This window comes from Protopterus annectens, chromosome 9.part0, assembly GCF_019279795.1.
Source record: "Protopterus annectens isolate FY-2018-M chromosome 9.part0, PAN1.0, whole genome shotgun sequence".
Taxonomy (NCBI): Eukaryota; Metazoa; Chordata; order Ceratodontiformes; family Protopteridae; genus Protopterus; species Protopterus annectens.
This window is the reverse complement of record NC_056743.1, coordinates 952,854,580-952,877,672: the sequence shown is the minus strand read 5'-3', so window position 1 is coordinate 952,877,672 and position 23,093 is coordinate 952,854,580.

Here is a 23,093-nt window from a genome sequence, read left to right as displayed (position 1 = left end):
GAGTTGTATTCACCTACCCACCTTAGTCAGTGTGTCTGTAGGTGATTCCTACTTATCTTAGACAACTGCTTGACTTGGGCCTCAAATGTTCATGGCTAAGATGCACATTTCTGCAGTCTGAGAACATCATGACCTGGTGGATGGTAAAACTGTGATACTGCATAGACTTGTTGAACAATCTCTTAAAAATGTTTTCCACTGTCATCCATCGTTGAAGGATCCCTTTCCTTCTTGGGACTTGAATGTCTTGATTGACAAGTTTGCCCATTCTTTTTTGGAATCAGCAGGTTCTGAAAGAGTAGGCAGATTTGAAGTTAATTCACAAGATCTCAGAGTTACAGGCTGTGATTTGCAGAGGACCTTACTTGGTCTTTCACATGGACCCTGAGTCCCGCAGGTCAAGACTAGTTCACATTTTGTACCAAATGACGTTTCTTAGCTTTAAACTGTTTTATTTGTATTCCCATTTTCTTTCTAGAGGAAGCAGAATCCAGGTGGGAGAAGGATCTTCATACTCATGACAAGCACTGTCAATTCAGGTTTTATCCGAAGAGAATAATATGAGTTTAGAAAAATAGATTATCTGTTTTGTGTCTTTGCTCTGGCTTAGGAGCACTTCACTGTAGGTAGACAAACCTTATCAAAATGAATTATTAACTGCATTACCTTTTATCATCAGGTGGTTAACCACCATTTAGATAAAGCAGTAGAAGAACATTCCAACAGAGTTTTAGCTGCTTACAACACTTGCTTATCTCCATAGTCACTTAGTTATCACTGCATATTTCTACCAAGCACTATCTCTTGTACCACACTTCTAGGAGCTGGACTTCCTTTGGCACTTTGATGTTTCAGGGTTTATCCTTCTGAGCTCTTGTTTTTATGGCCTTCTCATTTCTTCCACCCTGGAAGGCTGTGTTGGTGTATCTATGGATTTTTTACCAGCCATTACCCATGGCAGGAGGCAACTCAAAATACGATATAACAAAGATGTGAATACTTACCATATCAGCATTTCTTCAAGAGGACAATCTATAGCGTGCACTTTTTCTACTTTCACTTCCCATTATTTTGGGTTGCTTTTCTACGAAGCTTGCAGATGGTAAGTCCTGTAAGTATGGCAATTTTATCATTTTATACCCTTTTTTATTTCTTGCAGGTGCACCTTTTTGTCAGGATAGAATGTGGAAATGTTGGACCATCTGCACCCTCCTAGAGCTGACGCATGATGCTGTGGTGCACACCACTGGGAGATGTGCATGCTTCTGAGTACAGTGAGCTAGAGATTAAAATAACTGTGTACAAGAAGAAGTCCTTAGGAGAGACTCTACAGCCATTATCAACAACACAAGGACCCTCCATGGTCAGTGAATATGGTGAGTAGCTGTGTATCTGGGGAGGGGGTGAAAGTCTGCAGACTCTAAAGGTGCACTCATTCCTCAGTGTAAGCTTTGTCTTGTTAGCATAAGTTCTCTATTATAGGTTTATAGGTGATTACTAGGCTAATGGCCTTGGGAGGCCTTTTTATATCTAGCTGTGCTTCCAAAATATATCTGACAAGTTTTGATACTCTAGGGTTATTTTTAAGAGGTATATGTAGGCTTAGGCATGGGTGGTCAAGCATTTACAGGCTTTATCTGTCTAATAGAGAAGTAGGTGCCAGACCAACGGTAAATTTCTGATTTCCTATCCATTAGTCCAGGTTACATTTGAATTGGGTTAGGGAAGACCTCTGCTTTACATGAATGGAAAGCCTCTCTAGAGAAGGGGTCATCACTGAGACACATACTTATCTGTGCAGCATGCCCTATTTATGTTGCAAATGATGTTTAAGTCCTTAGATTGGGTAATTAGAAGGTCACCAACTCACCTATGTACATATCTTTGGGATGTCGGTAAAAATGGAACATCTAGTGAAAACTGCAGGAATGAAGTGCTGATATCAGAAAATGAACGAAAGCATGAATTATTTAGCTGGGCAGAAGAAAATTCACGGAAACACCTTGAGTGGTACTCTGCACATTAATTCTTAGTACATTCCCTTGCACAAGAATGAAATTTAAATTTTGCTCTAAAAAGGTTCACCCCTTGCTTTTTCTTAACTTGTAATGGCTTGAAAACTCAGTTCCAATGTAGTAAACTGTTCAGTTGACTTCTAGTACTTCAGAACTTAAAATATGTAGGAAGAAGAAAATTTCCCAAATGCAGAGCATAACCAGGTTTAATATAGCTCCCTTCTTATGGTGCTTTCCATTTACAAAGAAGAGACTGTGGTCAGTTCTCTTAAAGAACAAGTTTCTGTGCAAACAAATTCATTTTGCTTCTCAGGATTGTTTCTGATCTATTCTAAACCTGCCCATATACCTTTCAGTGTATGTTCTGCACCGCATCAATTTAGGAGAAGCACAGCTATGTGAGATGGGAAAGTGCAGAAGTGAGCAGCATGTGTTATATTGAAGGGCATGACAGAGTCCAAGCCACTTTTAATTTGCTACTTTTGGTTTTCAGTAGCCTGCTGGGTATCCTGTCATTAAGGAAAAACATTGTCTATCTGAGGAGGAGCTATTTTGATGGCATAACTGGGTAGTCTCAGTGCCTAAACAGTTACCCAGCCGTAGAGTGTAGCACATTCCATGTTTCTTCAAGTGCTGCAACCTGGACATTTCTTCCAAGTCCTGCACAGAAATTATTCATGACTATAATGATCCTCTCTGATACAAGAGATATCTTTTATCTAGAGTTAAAGACTACCATGTCAAGGTGTCTCATTCTTTAATTCTATAGACTACAAGCACCCCAGCTGCTCTGATGGATGCTTGAAATAGTGCTGTCTACATACCCTGTTCAATAAAATAATCCGAAAAGTATAAAAACTGTATATCAGCTCTTGCTCTTTAAGTGGATATTAGTAAGCAAAGCCGCAATTGTCATATTTCAGACTGTAGAATACCATGTGACTTAGGCTGTACCAGGGTTCTATGAGCCTCTTTATTAGCACTCTTTTAGGAGGGTGAAGATGACAGTATGTACCAGAAAAATCATAAACAATGAAACTGTGCCTCCAGTGCCACGTACCACGTGTGCATATACAGTGGAAGTAATCCCTGTGACATTAACAGCATGGTATATACATTTTTGGCTATACAGATTATTTACTGCCATAGCTCTGACCAAACTGCTTCTTGCAAAATTCATCCTTCTAGTGACACTACTGTCATACCGGACAGATGGTACTGCAGATCATGTATGGCAACAAACTGCTGTAAAACACAGGTACTTAGCCAAGAAAACTAATAAAATGTAGCTGAGTACTTTAAATGAAAACTTTAATGCATTGAAGAAAGAGAAAAACCCATGTGGAGTACATGCACAAATCTATAACAGTATACACTTTTTTTCAAAGTGCAACTTTATTGTTGCTTTCATGTCACAGGCATTCTTATATTTTTCTGACATATGCAGGCAGTTGAAGGATGGGAGCAGACTCCTAGTCATTTGTAGAATGATCCATAATGGTCCATTTGAAAATGAATCTGTGCATGTGAGGTAATGAATTAATGGTTACAAATGCTATGTTAAGTAGTGAGGCAGTCTGAAGTGGCAGTTGATGTCTAAACTTCCTAAAATGTATCGTACAAAATGTTCTTTTTAACACTGATGCACTTCATTTCTTTTAAAGTATGCATTTTGGAATACTGCTCACAAATTATGTTTTTGTCATTGTCTGTTTTTTTAAAAAAAGATTAAATTGCACAGAGCAGATAAAACAAAAGACGTAAGTTACAGCACCATAGGGGGTTTTACATTAACTGATATGCAAAGTGTTTTTTTTTTTTTTTTGGCTTGCATTGTCACAAAATGGGGTATATTTCAAGTCTTATGTGCCACTTAAAGAAGTTACTAATTTATCTCCTCTGCAAATCGAAGCTTTAAACCATGTTTGTTTGGTAAACTGAGGTATGCAGACATACTAAGCAAACTTGGCAGTACTTGAAGGCTACATTAAAGCAGTAACAGGCACTGAGTCCTTGAACACCCCACTGAGATAAACTAGTGACAGCAAACCATACACAAAGCAGTAGCATGGCTTATTTATTTCCTGCTGATCCACAGCTGTTTTTCTTTTGGAGAGAACACACCTGTAACCATGGTAACTGCAATGGACTCAAGAATGGTACCTCAGCATGCCAGCTTATTCATGGAGAAGAAGCTCAGAACCTTTTTAAGCACCTGGTCTGTTAATCCACTGTATGGATGCTATCCATTTTTGATAACATTGATAAGTAACTGGACATATTCAGCAATACTAAAAAATACCAGGTTATTTTTATCTTACTGTCATATGTTGCTTTTGTAGATGTTAATGCAAATTGTAGGTTTTTGCTTACTACAGAGTCACAAATCATTTCAGTTACTACCACAGCACATGGCATTAACTTAAAAGATTTGAGGTGCCATCTGCAAAATTCAGTCAATGCATAGAAGTGATAAACTTTTTCATCATGCTGCCTGCAACACGTTCAGAAACAAACAGACCATGCAATTTTGTCAGCTGTATAATGTTTTATTGTTTTCTTTTTCCCCCTTAGAGCAAAAACCGGTACTTACGTATTTTCGCAACCACAATGCCAGCCTGGAGTAATTTGCAATGTTTTCATGAAACGATTACTGTTAAACGTCAAAAGGGGTGTGTAAACTCGTAACTAGTTTTCAGAGACATTGCTTGTGACCCTGGAAGAGGGAGAATGGAAAAATGCCTCTCCTGGGTAGCATCCTTTACCGATGATTTTCAACTGTCACGGAAAGTAATACTCAGTCAGGAATGAGTAAGCAGGCCTTTTTAATAAGGAAAACCTTGTTTCTAGACCTACTGTTTTACAAATTCCTCCAAATCAGGCAGTAAGTATGAACACACAGCTGGCTGTCTCCCTAAAATATTTCAGTAGCACCTTATAACTGCTAGTAAGTAAAGAGGAACAATGGGACACAAAGCAACACAGGTACTTGACTTACATGTGCAGACCCATTGTAAACACACGAGTGCCCTTTCCAAAACAAAGTACAGTTCCCAATTATACAAAAAAAAAAGTAGCATGTAACATTACCAGTGGCCAACACTAGCAGGTCTTGCAGTTTTTGCTGCTGTGCAATTGTGGGTCAGACAGTAGCAGATGTATGAACTGCAAGTTTCATTGCTCCTTATTCAGACAACTTTCATTTTCATACCTTGTACGCATAGTTTTCACAATACAGCAGTCTTACACAGGGAAGTAAATATGTACTTCATTTTTATAAAGGAGTAGGTGCCACACTTCCCAAGTAAGTTTGACAAACGTTTTCAACAGGAGAAGGGCTTGCAAATGAGCCACTTCTCCTGCTCTGAATGTGGTTGCGATAATACATAAGTACCCAAAAACCTGTAGCTTTCAATATTTCACTTCCAGAATTAGGGACAAAGCAAAACATAATTAGAAAAAAGGCACCACATCAGGGACACTTTTTCAATACTGATACTATTAACTTAAAAAGTTGATAGAAAATGAGGATGTGAATTAGCATTCATTTTCTGAAGTAGAAGTCCATAACTGTAATCATTATCAGTATTTGCTGACTGCATTCCACCACCTTTTCTTCAAAATATATCTAATTTATGGAGGGATGAAGTAAAAATAAGGGATGTCACTAAAAATTAGGGGCTGTTGAAAGGTATACATCAAACATAAGTGGAGTGGGGGTGAGGAAAGTGTCTGCCCCAGTTGCAAGCTGTTACTGAACACAATCAGTGCTTTTAAAAAGGCAGCAGTGAATGATTGGCCCCATCAAGTGAGCTGAATTCATTCTTGGGAAACAATTTACTGTGATTGCAGGGCCACTGCTGCTTAAATAAAATGCAGTGCATGAAACTATAAGGAGCTGTTATATATAGCTGCTTGCTACAGCATATCAGTCTTGTCAAGCTGAGCTGCATTTTGTAATGAAATGTAGTGTGTGTGTGACAGTAACATAAGTTGATTCAGTCTATCAAAGTTTGAATTACTGTAACAAGTAACTTTGTATACTAGGTCTGTAGAGGAACTTTGTTTTCTCTTCATCTCCATTTTTGGGGGAGGGCACCAAAGGGGGTGTTGCCTAGAGTGCCAAACTATCTGGATACACCTAGTCCATTTAATCCTAATGCTAAGAGATTGGTTATATCTGTGTTTGTTCTGTTCTGATCTTTAACTTAAAGCATGCAAAGCATTTCATTATACAGTTGCTCATAAAAATGTGTGCCCTAATATGCTTGCCATGACTATAAAGGATTTGTTGTAGTGAAGGTAATTTTGAAAAAAAAATTCTGAAGAGCTTAAATGTGTTTCAACTGGTCATACATTCAAAAATGGACAGATCCAATCTATATCAGAGGTACATATATTTCATTAGCCTAGTAATTACCTATGAACCTATAGAATTGGTGCTCATTATAACATAGCTAAACATACCACTGTTATCAGTACAGTAGAGTGTCCAAATACTTGTACAGTGTATGAAAAAGTTATATAATATAAAGGGTCTATAATGCCATATGTCTTTTGAATGCAGTGCCTTTAATGTAGAGAAAACTTGTAGACAAATTCTTTCCCACTATATGCTAACCACTGTGGCATCAAGACAAGATATATTGATTTAGTAATGTTTTATTAAAACACATTCATATATTCCATAAACTGAAACATCATGTAATTGGCATTTGTCTGTAGACTGTGGTATGAAAGTTTTACTTGGTCTGACTGATCACTTTGTATTGCCTTTGGACTAGGTTTGTCGTTACTGTGGATATGAGTTGGAATGTTAACATGAGAACTGCTGTTGGGAGCTGTTTTCTGCTGTATAGCTGTTCTGCCGATGTTTTGCTCCTGGATAATTGCTGATTTGCTATACAGATAGCTTTGATATAGCAGAAAGCTTGAATGCTTTCTAGGCTTAAATGTAGACATGCATCCAATATGGTAATGGTTAGCTGCTAGCAGATGAGTATGGTCAGTTTTCAATTTTCTTTTTCAGCCTTTTGAGAATGGGAACTAACTTTATGCCTGTGTGTGTGTATTGCGCTGTGATATGTTCTTTTGGCACTTAAAACAGTTACGGTTCAGATACAGCTATTACAGTGTTTCTTTTGCTGCTTCATAGCTACTTGGTTTCTGTGCATCTGTGTTTGGCCTACTAAATGCTTACTCTTTTTCACTGAGGTGAAGTATCCACAGGGCATGTTTTGTCAGACAACAATGAGGCAATGAGGAGAGCTAATATTAAGCTCTTTATTCCTGTATTAGTATCTCTGGACTGTTTATCTGCCTGAGTAATCTAACAATTAATTTTTTGAAAGTAATGTTAGAAGCTTGAGACAGGATGCAATAGGTTTCATTTGGGCATTGGTCTGTCATGTGCTTAGGATGTTATAAGACTGTAGGATTGTTGGCTATGGTATGAAGTGAGACAAAAGGGTATGGTTTTAATTGAAAACCGACTTTTTCCTGTTATGGACTTGGGATTATGAGCTTGGAATAATGAAAACTGTCTGAGTTATAATATATATGTTTTTGCTTTGGTAATGTGGACAGGCTTTTGTTGTAAAATATTTGAAATTATGTGAAATCATCTGTATTGTAGATAAGAATGTCTATGTAGGGGGACCATTCATCTACTGATCCTCTGAAATGTATAAACTTATGATGTATTTTTTGCTCATTTTTACTGCAGGTTACTGCGGTGGTGGTGCTGTGGTAGCATTGTCACCTCACAGTTAGACGTTGTCCGTTCGATTCTCAGTTAGAGCGTCTTCTGTGTGGCAACATACGTGAATGGGCGTTCCTTCGTTGAAGGTTGTGAGTTGGGCCCGGCAAGCCAGCACGTAAAACTCTACTGCCAATCATTAGCGGACCGGAGTTCCACTGTGGCGACCCCTAACCGGGAAAAGCCAAAAGACACAAATTCAGGAGGGGTTATTTGTTTGTTTTCGCTTTTTGAATGTTTTTTTAATAACTCTGCTTAAGTCTAATATTTTACAATTTTAGGTATTAAGGAAATTCACACTTATTCCAGATTCAGAATGCAATTGAAAAAGCACTTCTTCATCCAAACCTAATGCTCCTGCTTCAACACAAGACATACCACCTAGCCTAGCTCCTTTCCAAGTCACTTATCCTTTCTCAAGATTCATTGAAGATTGACCCACTTTAGAAACTAATTCATATATTGTGCATTACACTCTTCTTGATCATACATTGCACTCTGCTTGTTCATTAGAATATATATACTTATTTTTTTTTCTGTGTAATTAGTCTGAACTACTCTGTTGCTGCTTACATTTTGGTATTTTTTTTGTTTGTGAAATGTTTTATATTGCACATGGGCTTAGCCTGAAATTGGTCAATACTGATTAGTGTACTACCCAGGTAAACAAATATAACTAAAATAAAGTAAAACAAAATTAGTTTACTTTGTTTCTTTCAGAAAGCTTTATGCATTCAAAAAGCTTGTTAGCAGATCTACATTATTTATTTATTCACCCTTTGTTGACCAGGTTAGTCCCACTAGACCAGTGGTACTTTTTTCAGGGAAGGCTCAAGGTGGTATTCATAGTGACTAGGGGGATTTTGGCCAGGGCACTGGGGATTTTCACCTTCTCTCTGGAGCTACTAGATGACACCAGAAAGCTCCTACAGCAGCAAGGAAGTGGCCAAAGGGAATCAGCATGGAGGAGGAGAGAAAATCTATGCATAGTTTGGAGGTGGAAAGTGAAAATCTGGAGAAGAAATTTTTCAGTATGGAACTTCAGAATGTAAACAAAAATTCTTGTGTGGTGGATTTTATAATTGAGCAGTATTTAGCTATCTCCTTGGGGAAGGAAGTAAGAGAGTCTGTTAAAGTGATGGATATAACAGAACTGGTATCAGGAAGGCTTGCAGATGATGTTCTGTTAATAATAAGCAGAATGATCCAGGTGATAATTCTGCTGTTTCATGAGGTGAGATGGCAGGTAAATTTGGATGTGCTGAGGATGGTAATGTGGAAAAGGAACCAGGTGATATGTCAGCAGAAAATGCAGCAGTTAAAACTTATGCCCTAGTGACAGAAAGTAAAAGAGGAAAGCAGCAACAAAATGAGAAGGTATCTGTTTTTGTGGCAGCTGATAATGCAGTAACAAAAACATATGCAGCAGTGACAGCAGGCAAAAAAGGAGGCAACAAACTGTAAGTAAAACTGTTTTTAAAAAGAAGATAAGACCAACTGTGAGAATAAGTAGAAAGAATGACACTGTAATAGACAGATATTATGTATGGGAAATGTGATAACTGTTCTGGGTTTTAAAGCTCAAAAAAGTTGGTATTTTATACATACTGGGACAGAGACATTTTGAGATGTAACATTATAAAATAGTGTTATATTGAAATTTCTGGAACTGTGTATAACAAAATGATGGGCTTTTATTCGTGGAACAACTATTGGTTTTCTGGTAGTAACTTAAATATTGAAAAAAGGTTACTTTGCAGTTTAAAACTGATGAACTGGAAGAAGACAATGTTAAAAAAATGCATGCAGGGTCTATGTGAAACTGGTGATAATATTGTGAAAGTTAGAGGTAAGTGGAGGGTGGTGGATGGAAGCTGTTTTGAAATGTAAAAAAAAAAACAGATATTGTGAAACACTTGCTAAATAGGTTCATAGGTTCATAGGTTCATACTAGGCTATCTGCCCAAGGGCATTTATAAGCCTAGCCCATAGTTATTTGGCTTTCGCCACCCCTTTAGTTTGAATAAAACTATGCCTATTATTTTGCTGTGCCTCTGTCAAGCAGTGACACTGAAGTAATCCCTGGGGTATATCTGCGATCCCCCATCCATTGGTCAAGATTCCTCTTGAACAAGGCCAGCGAGGTGCTCTGCCTCACATGTACCGGGATTTTGTTCCACAGCATAGGGAGTCTCTGGGTGATGAATCTGTCCCTCCAGCATGTTCTATTAATAACCGTGTCAAGGTTTAAGTCTCCCGCCCTTGTGGTTCTGAGGGATCTAGATTTTTTGAGGTGAAGCATATTCATCAAATCAGGGTTTGACATGGCCTTATATGTCAGGCACAGGTCACCTCTGAGCAAGCGGTATGAGACTGAATAGAGCTGGAGTTCTTTCAGTCGGGCAGCATAAGACATATTTTGAGACCCTTTATCCTTTTGGTGAGGAACTTTTGGGGCCTTTCCAGCTGCTGCAGGTGTCTGGTCAGATACATTCCGAATGGGGCATTGTACTCAATCATAGGTCTAATGAGTGATGAGTACAGGGGAACGATGACCTCCCTTGATCTAGATGTGAATCCCTTCATGATCAGGTGGGCAATGTAGAAGGTTTTCCTAACTACTTTAGCAACATGAGTGTCAAGCGAAGGCTACTGTCAACCTGGGTCCCCAGATCCCTGATGACTTCTTCTGTGCTCAGTGGATTGCCACCTATATGGTAGCTAGGGGTAACCTTGTTTTTCCCGAAGGGTATGACTATGCATTTCTTGGCATTTAACTTTAGGCCATGGCTCTGGCACCAGTTATCCGTTTCTGTGAGGCCCTTCTGAAGGATATCTGTGTCAGATGTGTTTTCGACTATGGTGCCCAGTTTGCAGTCATCTGCAAACTTTGTCAGCCATAACCCTCCTGTGTTTGCTTGTACTTCAGAAAAGTAGATGCTGAACAAGAGTGGACCCAGGACTGAGCCCTGTGGGACACCACTTGTGACAGGCTTTGAGTCTGACATGGCTCCAGCAACTCTGACCCTGTGGGTTCTGTCACTTAGCCAGTTTGCAACCCATCTTGTGATGTATGGGTTTACATTCAAGCTGATGAGTTTTTGATGATACCTGAGTGGGGTATTGTGTCGAAGGCCTTTGCCAGGTCAAGGTAGGCTGTATGGACTGCCTTTCCCTCATCAATGGCCTTGGTGACTGTCTCGAAAAAGTCAACCAAGTTTAAAAGGCATGATCTGCCTTTGACAAAGCCAAACTGGGTTGGATCCAAAGTCTGCAAGTTCCTATGTCTTTATTTATGAGTTCCATTATGATCCTCTCCATGGCTTTGCAGATAAGGCTTGTCAAGCTAATGGGACGGTAATTTCCAGGGTCGGTGGAGGCACCGCCCTTGTGAAGTGGGACCACAGTCGCGTCGCCACTCCTTGGGTATGTATCCTGAGGTGAGGCTAAGATTAAACAGCTGTCCTAACTGCGGGTTTAATTCCTCATTGAGTTCATGGAGCACACAGCCGGGGACACCATCCGGTCCCATGGATGCTGTGTTTGTTGCTTCGGAGAGAGCAGTTCTCACCTGGACGTTGGAGATGTTTCGGGGGCTACAATCCTCTGCCATAGATATCTCTCCTTTTGGGGAGGGAGAAGTTTGCACTGAACCTGTCAGCCAGTATGTTGGCAATGTGTGTAGGTTCAGTAATCTTCACATCATTTTGAACTAATTCTGAGCATATCTGGGAGTTTCCTCCTAGGTTTCTAACATAGCTAAAGAAGGCCTTATGATTGTCTTTTGAATCCTTGGCGATTTTTCTCTCAAAATTTGCCTTGGATGATTTTATGAGTGCTCTTAGTTTTTTACTTATAATAATCAAAGGTGTCTTACCTTTCAAGGATTTTGCTCTATCTTGTAGTAGCTTCCTCCTTTTGTTGTAGAGCTTGTTTATGGCTGGGGTCCACCAGACTGGATGCTTGCCTTTGGTACAAAGAGTCTTAGTTTTGTTTGGGATTGCCTGATCCATGCAGTCCTGTAGGTGCTGGTAGAAGGCATTTGTAAGTGATTCAGCGGTTTGAGTAATGTTTACCACTGGCTCAGGGGCCTTAAAGGAGACCACACTAGTTTTTAGAAGTGTGAAGTCGGCTTTTGAGAAGTTTTTCACTGTGGTCTTTTTGTTTCAGGTGGGGGCGGGATGAGGACCTCCAGCGAGATTAGTTTATGATCTGATCTCACCAGTGAGGGGTATACTTCCGGTGTTGAACATTGTGATCCCATGTTCGTGATGATGAGATCAAGTATGTTTTCTCCTCTTGTGGGGATGGTGACTAGTTGTTCCATGGCATTTGAGTTTATGAACTCCAGGAACCTTTGGGCTAGAGTGTTTGGGCTTGAGTAGTGTTCCCAGTCTATATTAGGGTAGTTGAAGTCACCTAGTATGATGGTGTTTGGAGATACATTTATCCCTCCATTGTTTTCAGGAAGGCCATGTGAGGTTCCTGAGTTTGAGAGGGTGGCCTGTAACATGCTACAAATTGCAGAGCAGTCTTGCCTATGGTTAATTGCACCTGGATGGTCTCCGATGCATCGTGCGTTGCCACCAACCTTGAGGTGTGGGTGTCCTTTATGAATATGGACACCCCCTCCTTTCTTGGTGTTGTCCAGATTTTGGGGCGGAGCATGATATGAGGTGAAACCTGCTAGTGCTGGGGTGCTCTCAGGAGCCTTGAACCAGGTTTCTGTCACAGCACAGACATCGATGTTCTCCATACTGAGAAGGGCCTCGAGTGCGTGCATCTTGAGATTGAGACTTCTGGCATTGAGCAGCATTACCCTTAGTTTTTTTACTTTTTTTGTGTTCTAGGGTGGTAGGTTTAGAATTTGAGCCTTGCCTAAAAAAGGCACTATGGGGGTGGCAAGAGCCTTTGCCAATATCCGGAAGCCTAGGGGTGACAGGTGCAAGCCGTCCCTTGTGAAGCAGTGTGGCTTGTCCAGCATGTCATCCCAGGCAGACAGACATTGGATCCCCTTTGAATGACACCAGAATTTAAGCCAATTATTAAAGCTGATAATCTTATCACTGTATTGTGGCATCATTCTAGGTGAAGGTAGGATACTGCTCAAGGTCAGGGTCATACCTGCCTGGGCTACATAATCAGAGACCTCCTCAATGTCTCTTTTCATGTAGTCCAAGGAGGTACGTCTCAGGTCGTTGACACCAGCGTGGACAATGACTGAGTTGTACTTGTACCTGCTGTTGAGAGACCTGAGTACTTGTGTTATGTGGCGGATTCTAGCGCCCGACAGGCAGCTTACTGTGACCTTCTTCTTACTCAGTCTGGTGAGCGGGACGTCAGTGTGTCTGACTATGGAGTCACCTATGACAAGTATGTTTGGTGTTGTATTTGGCCTTAAGGGCAGTGACTGCTTTGCACACTGATTTTGTTGTTTATGTGTTGTTTGTGTGGTGTATTGAGTTTGCAGTTGCTTGGGTGTCTGCTTTGGAGGCCTCTGCTGTTTAGGTAAATTTTTACTCAGAGCCTCCAAGTATGTCTTAGTGTGTTTATGTGTTTGATTCAGTGGTGTGGTTGAGTTATGTGAGACTTGTATTGTGGTGTGTGTAGTTGCCTTCTCCTCCTGCCTGGTCTTGCCAGTCCTGAGTTGAGAGAGCTCAGCCTCCAGTCTGGCTAAATAGCTGCATCTCTCACAAGTGTTAGTGTTACATGGGAGGAGGAGATGGTTGTCCGTGTACATGAGGCAATTGTAACATTGTCTCAGAATTCCCAGATTCACCAAATGGGCAGGAGAGGACGCCAGCATCTGACCCTTCGACATGCTAGAAAGAATTATGAGTTGGTATGAGACAGAAAAGTAGTGGGCTTAGCAGGGAAGTGGGCACTCCTGCGGGGTTTTGCTAGTGAGAGATTTGTATAATATAGGAGTGCTTGACCTGCAAAGAGAATGCTTATAAGACAAGGGATATGCTTATAAGACAAGTGCTGAGCTTTTTGAGAAGAAAAAGCTATTTGGAACAAGTGCTGCACTTTTTAGTGTAGGTGTAAACTGTTTAGGTTCCTAACAGAACAGTTCTAAGGGAAAAATTGAAGAACAGACTTTCTGGAGCCAGAAAGAGTTTAACCTTGGCGCTGCCCGATGCTGCTCTAGTGGCAACTCCGCTATCGCTAAAGCACGTTAAAGCGTGCTTGATAGCAGGGGCTGGAAAGAAGCAGGAATAGACCCAAAAGGGAAAATAAAACTACAGTTTCAAGTCAGTAACCACCTCTACGGCCGGCAGGGAAGCTGCTCAATGTTAGTCACTGCCACTGATGAACAGAGAGACCCTCCTTCAGCCCAAGCAAAAATGGCCTCACAGAAACTTTCAAACAGTTCAGGAACAGCAAGCCTGTAACTGAACTTTTTTAACTCTCAGAAAAGTGGGAAAAAGCAAGATTTTTTTTGTTTTTGTTTTTTACAGAGATAGCAGAGGTTCACAAGTAATATCAAGTTATAACAGTGCAGTAAATGACCCCACACAAGAGTGCTAGGTCAAGGACAGAAAATATGCAAGTTTTAAGAAAAAAACGATTTAAAATTAAGTGAAAAAGACAGTGAAAATGTTACTTTTGTGGCTGATCAGAGAGGGACATTAAGAAATGCTGGTCAGCCTTAAGCATTGTTTGCTTTTTGGGGACTTTTTTTCATTTAAATAATGATTGTGGCAAGGTACAATGCAACCAGTGTGCAGAGGAGAAAGGACATACAGCAAGAAAGTGAACTCCTGAATACTAAAAAAAAAAAAAAAAAAAAAAAGGACAATTTATTGTCAAGAGCAAACAGTAAATAATGAAAAAGAAGGGAAAAGGAGAACAAAACATACACAAGGAAGGACAACAATAGACTGCAAAAAGAGTAAACTAGGTGAAGAAGAAACTATAGAAGAAAAATATGGAGGGGAAAATGAGAAGAGGCCGTGCATGTAGGAAGAGAGATCAGGAGAAGGAACTGATACTAATATCTTTTGAAGTTCTGGCCAGTCAAAAATCTAATTCTGTGGATCAAGGACTGTTTGTATATAAATCCAGGAAAAATATTCAGTTTGGGAAAGAGGAAAAATTAGAAAATGAAAATCTAAAAAATATTTTCCGTAAACTTAAAAAGAAGGAAAATCAATACATTTAGAGTGCTTTCAGTCAATGTGACCAATATTATTAAAGCTGTAAAAAGGATAGGAATACTGGAATGGTGTGCTAAATGTGATTTGGATGGTATTGTGTTCGTGGATGTAAGACTTCTGACAAGTGAAGAAAGCCTGCAAATAGAAAAATTGTGGGGTGGAGATATAATGTGGAACTTAGGAAGTGAACATTGTTCCGAAGTCTCTGTGCTGTGTAAAAGACAGTGAAAATATTAGATGTAACTTTGGCAAAAATGGAAAGACTAACTGTTGTAGATGTGAAGTGGAAAGAATGTTTGTAGACTTAAAGCATTACATGCATGTTCAACTACCAAAAAAGATTAATCTGCTTTATCAAATATTAGACTATGTGGTGGTTAACATGAAAATTATAACCGTAAGCGACTTTAATTGTGATTTGAGGGGAAAATTTAAAAAGAAAGGGAAAGATGTAGAAAATGCAGGAAGTGATAAAATGTGGTAAATTAGCTGTGTGGAACAAAAGTCAATAGACTTATAGAAGGGGTTACTTGGATCTCAAATTGATTATTTTATATTACTGGAAGGATTAGGAGTAGCAATGGTCACGGTGGTACAGCGGTTAGCATTGTTGCCTCACAGCAAGAAGTTCTCTGGTTCAGTTCTCAGCTGGAGTGCCTCCTGTGTGGAGTCTGCATGTCCTCCCCACAGTTAACTGACGTTTAAAGACATGAAGGTAGGTGCGTGCGTGAATGGGTGTGTCTTCGTTGAAGGTTGGGCATTGGGCTGGCACCTTGGCACCATAAAAATCTACTGCCAATTATAAGTGGACCGGAGTTCCGCTGTGGCGACCCCTAACTGAGAAAAGCCAAAAGACCTGGAAGGATTAGGGGTAGCAGATGGTGATACAGTTGTGCTAGGTTTCTCAGAACATTTAGCAAGATGGATGGAGGTGATGGAAGAAAGAGAGTATATTAAAATAGAAAAGGGAATAAGAAGAATAAATGAGAAATTATGGGATGGAAATAGAGAGTGGGAAGTATTGCAGTTAAGCAAAGATCATATAACCGTGAAGGTCTCTATAAAAACTGGTCTGAATAGTAGATTGAATTTAAAAAGAAGTATTAAAAGTGTTTTTTTTTCAATAACAGGATGATGTAAGAAAAGAAGAGAAAGTGAAGTATTTGAAAATGTATAGAAATATTTTAGAGAATTTAGAGAATAATACAAGTATTATGATATGGAAAAAAGAAATATATAAAGAAAATCAAGAAAAAAATAAGTTATTACTGTTTAGGCACAGACATTATTTACAGCAGAAAAAGGAAGAGCTATCTGCATATTTGAGTAAAATAGTAAAGGAGAATGAGGAAAATGAAAAATGCAAAAGGAGAGGTAAAAAGAACAGAGCAAATTATGAGTGCTGTAATACAGCATGTGGAAATAAATATAAGAGTAAATAGAAGGAAAACAAGAATGGTGTGTGTGTGTGTGTGTGTGTGTGTGTGTGTGTGTGTGTGTGTGTGTGTGTGTGTGTGTGTGTGTGTGTGTGTGTGTGTGTGTGTGTGGGAGGGCGGTACATTTCAGGAGTTTTTCTACTATCATTACACATTTATTATATGTTACAAAGCATTAAAGATAGGGACAAAAATGTGTGGGGTATTTTTTATTTAAACAATATCAATCTTTTTTAGGATAGTTATGAAAAAGGAACAAGGTTAAGAGCTGATGGAGAATATAAATGAAGGAATTTCAAAATAGGTTGCATCAATGGAAAATAAGTTTACATGGCTTGGTGGCTGATAGAAAGCTATGGTATGCACTTATGGAACTTTTCTATTATGAAGATGGAAATGCACAAGAAAAAGAAAGAATTAAAAAGAGAAGAATTAGGTATGAGGTAATATCAGAATGGTGTGACTTTTTGTAGTGGCTACCCTTACTTAAATACCTGTAAAACAAAATATGAGGTATAAAATGTTTGCAAAAAAGAAGTGTCATGGGCAAGGATGTAATGTAGAAGAAGATGATGAGCATGTTTTCTTAAAATGTACTAGAGTTCAGCACTTGTGGGGTATGTTATACAAGGAGTACCAGTTTAAGGAAATAAAAAAAATGTATTAATGCCTGTTATTTATTTGGAGACTATGGGATTCCACGGGATGCTTGTGATGAAAAAATATATAGTAATTGTTGCTACTATTTGTTTTTTAAGTTTAGAAAGATGCCAAGAAGTATTATATAATAAGATGTGTTGATTGATTGAAGTTTTACGTAGATTAAAATTTTGGTTTTGGACAAATAAATGTGGGGGTGAATTTTTTTTTCTTGTTAATTTTTTCTTTCATGATTTTTTATCATTTTTTTAAGCTGGAGTGTTTGTTTGTTTGTGTCTTTCAGCTTTTCCCGGTTAGGGGTTGCCACAGTGGAACTACGGTCCGCTAATGATTGGTAGTTGATTTTTATGTGCCAAGTTACCAGCCCTGACCACAACCTTCAATGAAGGTACGCCCATTCACGCATGTCTCCACGCAGAAGATGCTCTAGCTGAGAATCGAACCGGACAGCGTCTTACTGTGAGGCTACAACGCTACCACAGCACCACCGCGGTATTTTTAAAAATGCATATATGTTCATTTTTCTGTTTGTAGGACAGAATTTATATTTTACATATTTCTTTTGTAGATTTGTAAATATATAAAAATGTACTCTTTTTAACTTTTTGCATATAATTAAAGACTCTCTACTCTTTCGGAGCACTAGATGGGGCCAGAGGGCTGTCACTAGTGCTTGGAGAATTCCAAGATGAAGTAGAAAAGGTGGCTGAGAGTAGATTGCTGCAGAATACTGAAATATCACAGAGTCTATATGAAAGGGGATTTGTTGTTAAAGAGTTGGAAGAAAGAGGTCTGGAAAAACATATGTTGTTGGAGATGATTGATAGAGACAAGCAAAATGCAGATAGGAAGTAAGCTAGAGATAGCATGCTAGAAGAAATAATAGAGGAAGTACTACCAGATGGATCAGGAAACAGAGGTGGATTATCTGAAGGTGTTGACAGCAGTTTGGGATATGCTTGGTCACTGGAGTAGCTAGTTTTAAAGACATTTCCCTGTAAAAGGGTATTTTTGTGAGCAGTAAAAACATTTACTTAAGCAGAAATAGTAAAGAAAGGAAAGAAAGATGGTGCAACAGTAGCTGAAAGAAGACAAAGACTGATGCAAGGACAACAAAACCAGAAGAGAAAAACAGTGGTAAGAATAAAAATAGACATTTATTTATTTTTTATTTTTTATTTTACATTTGTTGACCGGGCTAGTCTGGCTGGATACATGTCCATTTTCAGCAGAGGCCCGAGGAGAAAAGCTCCACTATATACTGGTACATTACATAAAATCAATTACTATAAGATACAGCTTATAAGGATCTAAGAACTAATTGAAAGCAGAATATTAACAATACAGAAGCATTTTTACAGAAGTGTACAGTTCATAAATTACATCATTTTTACAGAAAATGTCTAATACTTAAAATACTAAATACTGTGTAGAATTCCTAATCCCATATTTGTTACAAAAAGCAGGAGTAGTAATTTAGAAAGGACAGAAAAAGTAGCACATACAAAGGTCTATAACAGAGAGGATAGTGGGAGGAGAGGGAAAAGGAAGAGAGTAGTAGATATGGGGATAGAAGGAGTCCAAGTGCAGAGGCTAGTCTAGGTAGGAGCTGAAGAGATAGGTTAAAAATCAGAGTAGATGAGATGATAGGGTAGAGTGAAGAAAGTTAGTCAGGTGTACTACAAGAACAAAGCCAGTGTTCTTGGAAGTACAGTTTAATTTTATGTTTGAAGAGAGGCAAAGAAGTAATTAGTGTTATATCCCTAGGTAACAGATTCCATATCCTACCTACAGAATTTGTGAAAAGAGAGTTGCCAGCTGAGTTGTTAGAACTGATCAAGAGTTTACAGGAGGATCTAAGGGAAGTTAGATTGTTGTAAGGGATTAATAGTTGAGAGAGTGTAGGGTTGTTTCCAGGTTGGTGCAGTATTTTGTGGTCAATAGTGAGTTGTGAGACTGTAAGGTAGTTTTGTAATTCCAGCCAGCCTAAAAGTCTCAAATTATGACAGTGATGGGTTCTGAAGGGGTTTCCTGTGGCGAAGCGGGCAATGTTATTGTAGCAAATGGCTAGTTTGTTTAGGTTAGCTTTCTTAAGGTTGGTAAAGATCGGAGATGCATAAAATAAAGTGGATAAGAGATGAGAGTGGGCGATAGTAGCTCTGGTAGCTGGGGTTAGAAAGGTTTTAATACGGTATATGGATCCTATTTTTCTGTTAACTGATTTGATGGTGTTGTTGATGTGATGATCAAAAGTAAGATTATTATCGATAGTTATTCCTAACAGTTTTTAACATAATTAACAAGTATAAAGTTATGGGTAGTATTATACTGTCTTTGGGGTTTATGGTACACAACTAAGAGCTTAAAACACTTAGGAACAGAACATGTCTGCAAATTTACTTTTGAAACTTTTACTTTACTTAAAAAATATAAGCATGGAATGGACAAAAAGAACTCATTAGCACCAAGAAATTAGTATATTTTTCAGAACTTGGGACTACAGTTAAGGAAGAAAACAAATGTGCAACTCAGAACATCTGACATAGTGCAACTTGAGTTAAAGACATTTTTCTGTCTATTTGTAATAAAGTGTATGAGATTAAACATGTATGATTAAAGAAATGTTTGGATGGTGAGTATGGGTGATACTGGATGTGCGCGAATGAAAAACACAGAGCATTTCAAATGTTATGACTGCGAGTGAGAAACAGAGAACAGTGAAGTATTGGGTCAACTTAAAGTATGTTTTGGTAGGGATGAGAAGCACTTGGTGCAAGACTGTAATAAACGAAGATGTAGTCAATCCTGGGAAAGGGGATGTGCCACAAAAATTGGAGGCCTAAGTGTAAATATGCATTAAAATTGGACATTTTTGGTTGATTGTCCTTTACTTGAAAAAAAGAAGTTGTCTTACCATAACGTTCCATCTGTATTGTTGATCTTTGTTCAGTCATTACGTGTGGGTAGTCAGTTCCGACCTTGGAACCGAGCTGGCCATCTTCCAAGCTCGTGCCAGCTACAAACTCTCCAGCTAAGCTTTTACCCAGAATTCCCCTCTTCCTGTTACCTCAGATTGAGTTTGCAAGTCAAAAGAAGGTAGGGGCTACCTCTGGTTAAATGACCTAACAGAACCGGATGGTGAGATCCACTAAAAGCTCCAGGAGGGGGAAGGAGGGAGGGTCTTAATGACTGAACGAGGATCAACAATACAGATGGAATGTTATGGTAAGACATAACTTCTTTATCTGATATTGTTAATCCTCGTTCATTCCTTACATGTGGGACAGAGTCCCCAGCTAACTTTATTCCTGGGAGGCTCTCATGGAAGGACATTCCTGAGCACCATAGAACCAAGAGATGTTCTTCCCCTGGAGGCCAAATACAACTTGTAATGATTGATGAAGGTATGAGGACTAGCCCAAGCTGAAGCTGCACAAATATCATGTAAAGAGGCTCTGGCATGGAAGGCAGCAGAAGTTGCCACCGACCTTGTAGAATAAGCCTTTATTGGTAGTAGTTAATAGGATATTACATTCTCTATAAATGAAGGTTACGCAGTCTTTTAACCATTTAGCCAATGTGACCTTAGCAACAGCACACCCTAATCTAGGTCCAGAATAGGCCAAAAATAACTGGCCTGATTTACGAGAAGCCTTAGTCCTGTTCAAGTAGAAGTGAATTTGCCTGTGAATATCTAGGGTATATAGGCAATACTCACCTCTGTTTGAATGATTGGGGAAGAAAACTGGCAATTCAATGGTTTGATTAATGGACATTTCAGAGATCACTTTTGGCAGAAAGGAAGGATTAGTTCTCAATGACACTCTATCTCTATGAAAAATCAAATATGGTCTCTTGATGCATAAGGCTTGAAGTTCAGAGATACGTCTGGCAGAAGTTATGGTGACCAAAAACAAGGTTTTCCATGACAAATATTTGAGGCCGCAAGAAGAAGCTGGTTTGAAAGGTGGCATTGTCAAAGCTTATAGGACTAATGACAGGTCCCATGGTTGAGTAGGTTCTCTAAACAGGGGTTTTAGATGATTCACACCTTTTATGAAAGTCTTGTATAATTTGTATGACATAAAAGAAGAGTCTTGGACTCCATCATGAAAATTAGATATTGCGGCCAAATGAACTCTAATGGTAGAGGTAGATAGACCAGATTGAAATAAGATAGACAGATATTCCAGTACTATCGACACTGGTGCTGAAAAGAGATCTACCTGTTTTTCTTTCAGCCAAATAGTAAACCTTTTCCACTTGCTGAGATATGTAATTCTGGAGGAAGACTTATGAGATGCAATAAAAATGTCACGTACTGGCAAAGAAAGATCATTTTGCCTGGCAATCAAAGGAATTGGAGGAGCCAAGCTGTGAGCTTCAGGCTGTTCAAATTGGGGTGAATCAAATTCTGTGGATGGGAGATCAACCCCGGGGTTGGATGGAGAATCCACGGTTGATCTAGCAGGTGAGGCCAAAGGAAGGGGAACCAAATCTGACAAGGCCAATATGGTGCTATGAGGATTACTTTGCTCTTCAACTGGTGGGCTTTCTTCAGAAACTGGGGAATGAGGGGGAGAGGTGAAAATGCATAAAGTAGAACCTGAGGGCCAATTGTGGACTAGAGCATCCCTGGGTGACTGTCCCAGAGGGAGAATCAGGGCAAAATAGTTGCTGCATTTGTAGTTGGTCGGGGACGCAAAGAGGTCGCAGAAAGGAAGACGCCAACAGTTGAAAATCTCCGCCACTATCAAAGGATTCAGGGACCACTCGTGAGGTTGTAGAATACACCTGCTGAGTCTGTCTGCTATTATGTTGGAACTCCTGGGAATGTGCATTGCTAGAAGAAAGCGGTTGGTAGCCTTCGCCCATTGCCATATCGTCATGGCCTCTTGACAGAGTGGGTAAGATTTTGTTCTACCTTGTTTGCTGATGTACCAGACCACTGCCATGTTGTCTGATTGTATCGCAATAGTCTCAGATGGCAGCAGGGGATGGAATGCTTGCAACGCCAGAAGCACCGCCCTCAGCTCTAGAACATTTATATGCAGATGGGCCTCCATTTTGGGCCAAGTACCTTGGACTGTCTGTCCCTGGAATAGCCACCCCTACTCCATCAAGGAGGCGTCCGTGTTCACTGTAGCCTTGGGCTGTTGGAGGGAGAAGGGGTGAGACCATTGTGATGGATTGTGCACCATCCACCAATTTAAGTCTTGCTTGCACCTGTGAGTTACCCAAATCTTGGCTGAAAGAGGGTACTGAAAGGGATATCATTGGGTGAGCAGTAGCCATTGTAGAAGCTTCATGTGAAACCTGGCCAGGGAGACAATAGTAATGGAGGCTGCCATGGAATCCAACAACTGGAGAACAGAATGAGCTGTGGATTTCTCCCTTGAAAGGATTGAAATCATTTGCTGCTTTAGCCTTACAATTCTGTGCTCTGGAATGCATGCTCTGCAATCATTTGTGTTCAAGATGACCCCTATGAATTCTGTGGACTGAGATGGAATGAGATTGGATTTTAGCAAGTTTATGGTTATGTGTAGTTCTTCTGCAGTGAGAAGAGAGTATGCCAGGGCTTCTTTCAATAGATGTCTGGTGGGGGCGGAGATGATCCAGTCATCTAGGTATAGAAAAACCTGGAATCCTTGTAGTCGCAAGTGAGCTGTGATGACTGCCATGCACTTTGTGAACACTCTGGGGGCTGTAGAGAGTCTGAAGGGCAGTACTCTGTACTGTTAATAACTGGCTCCTGCACGGAAGTGAAGGAATCTTCTTGATGGTCTGTCCACTTTTATGTAGTAGTATTCATCTTGAAGATCTGTCGAGCACATCCAAACATCTTTTTCCAAAAGTGGAAGGATAGACTGTATTGTGACCATCTGGAATTTCTGTACCTTCACAAACTTGTTCAATACACTGAGATTCAAAATTGGTCTCCAGTCCCCAGTTTTTTTTTGGCACCAAAAATAGTCTTGAGTAGAATCCGGACCCTATCTGGTCTGGAGGGACTATTTGGATGACACTTTTTCTTAGCAGCTTTGAAATCTCTAATGCTGAG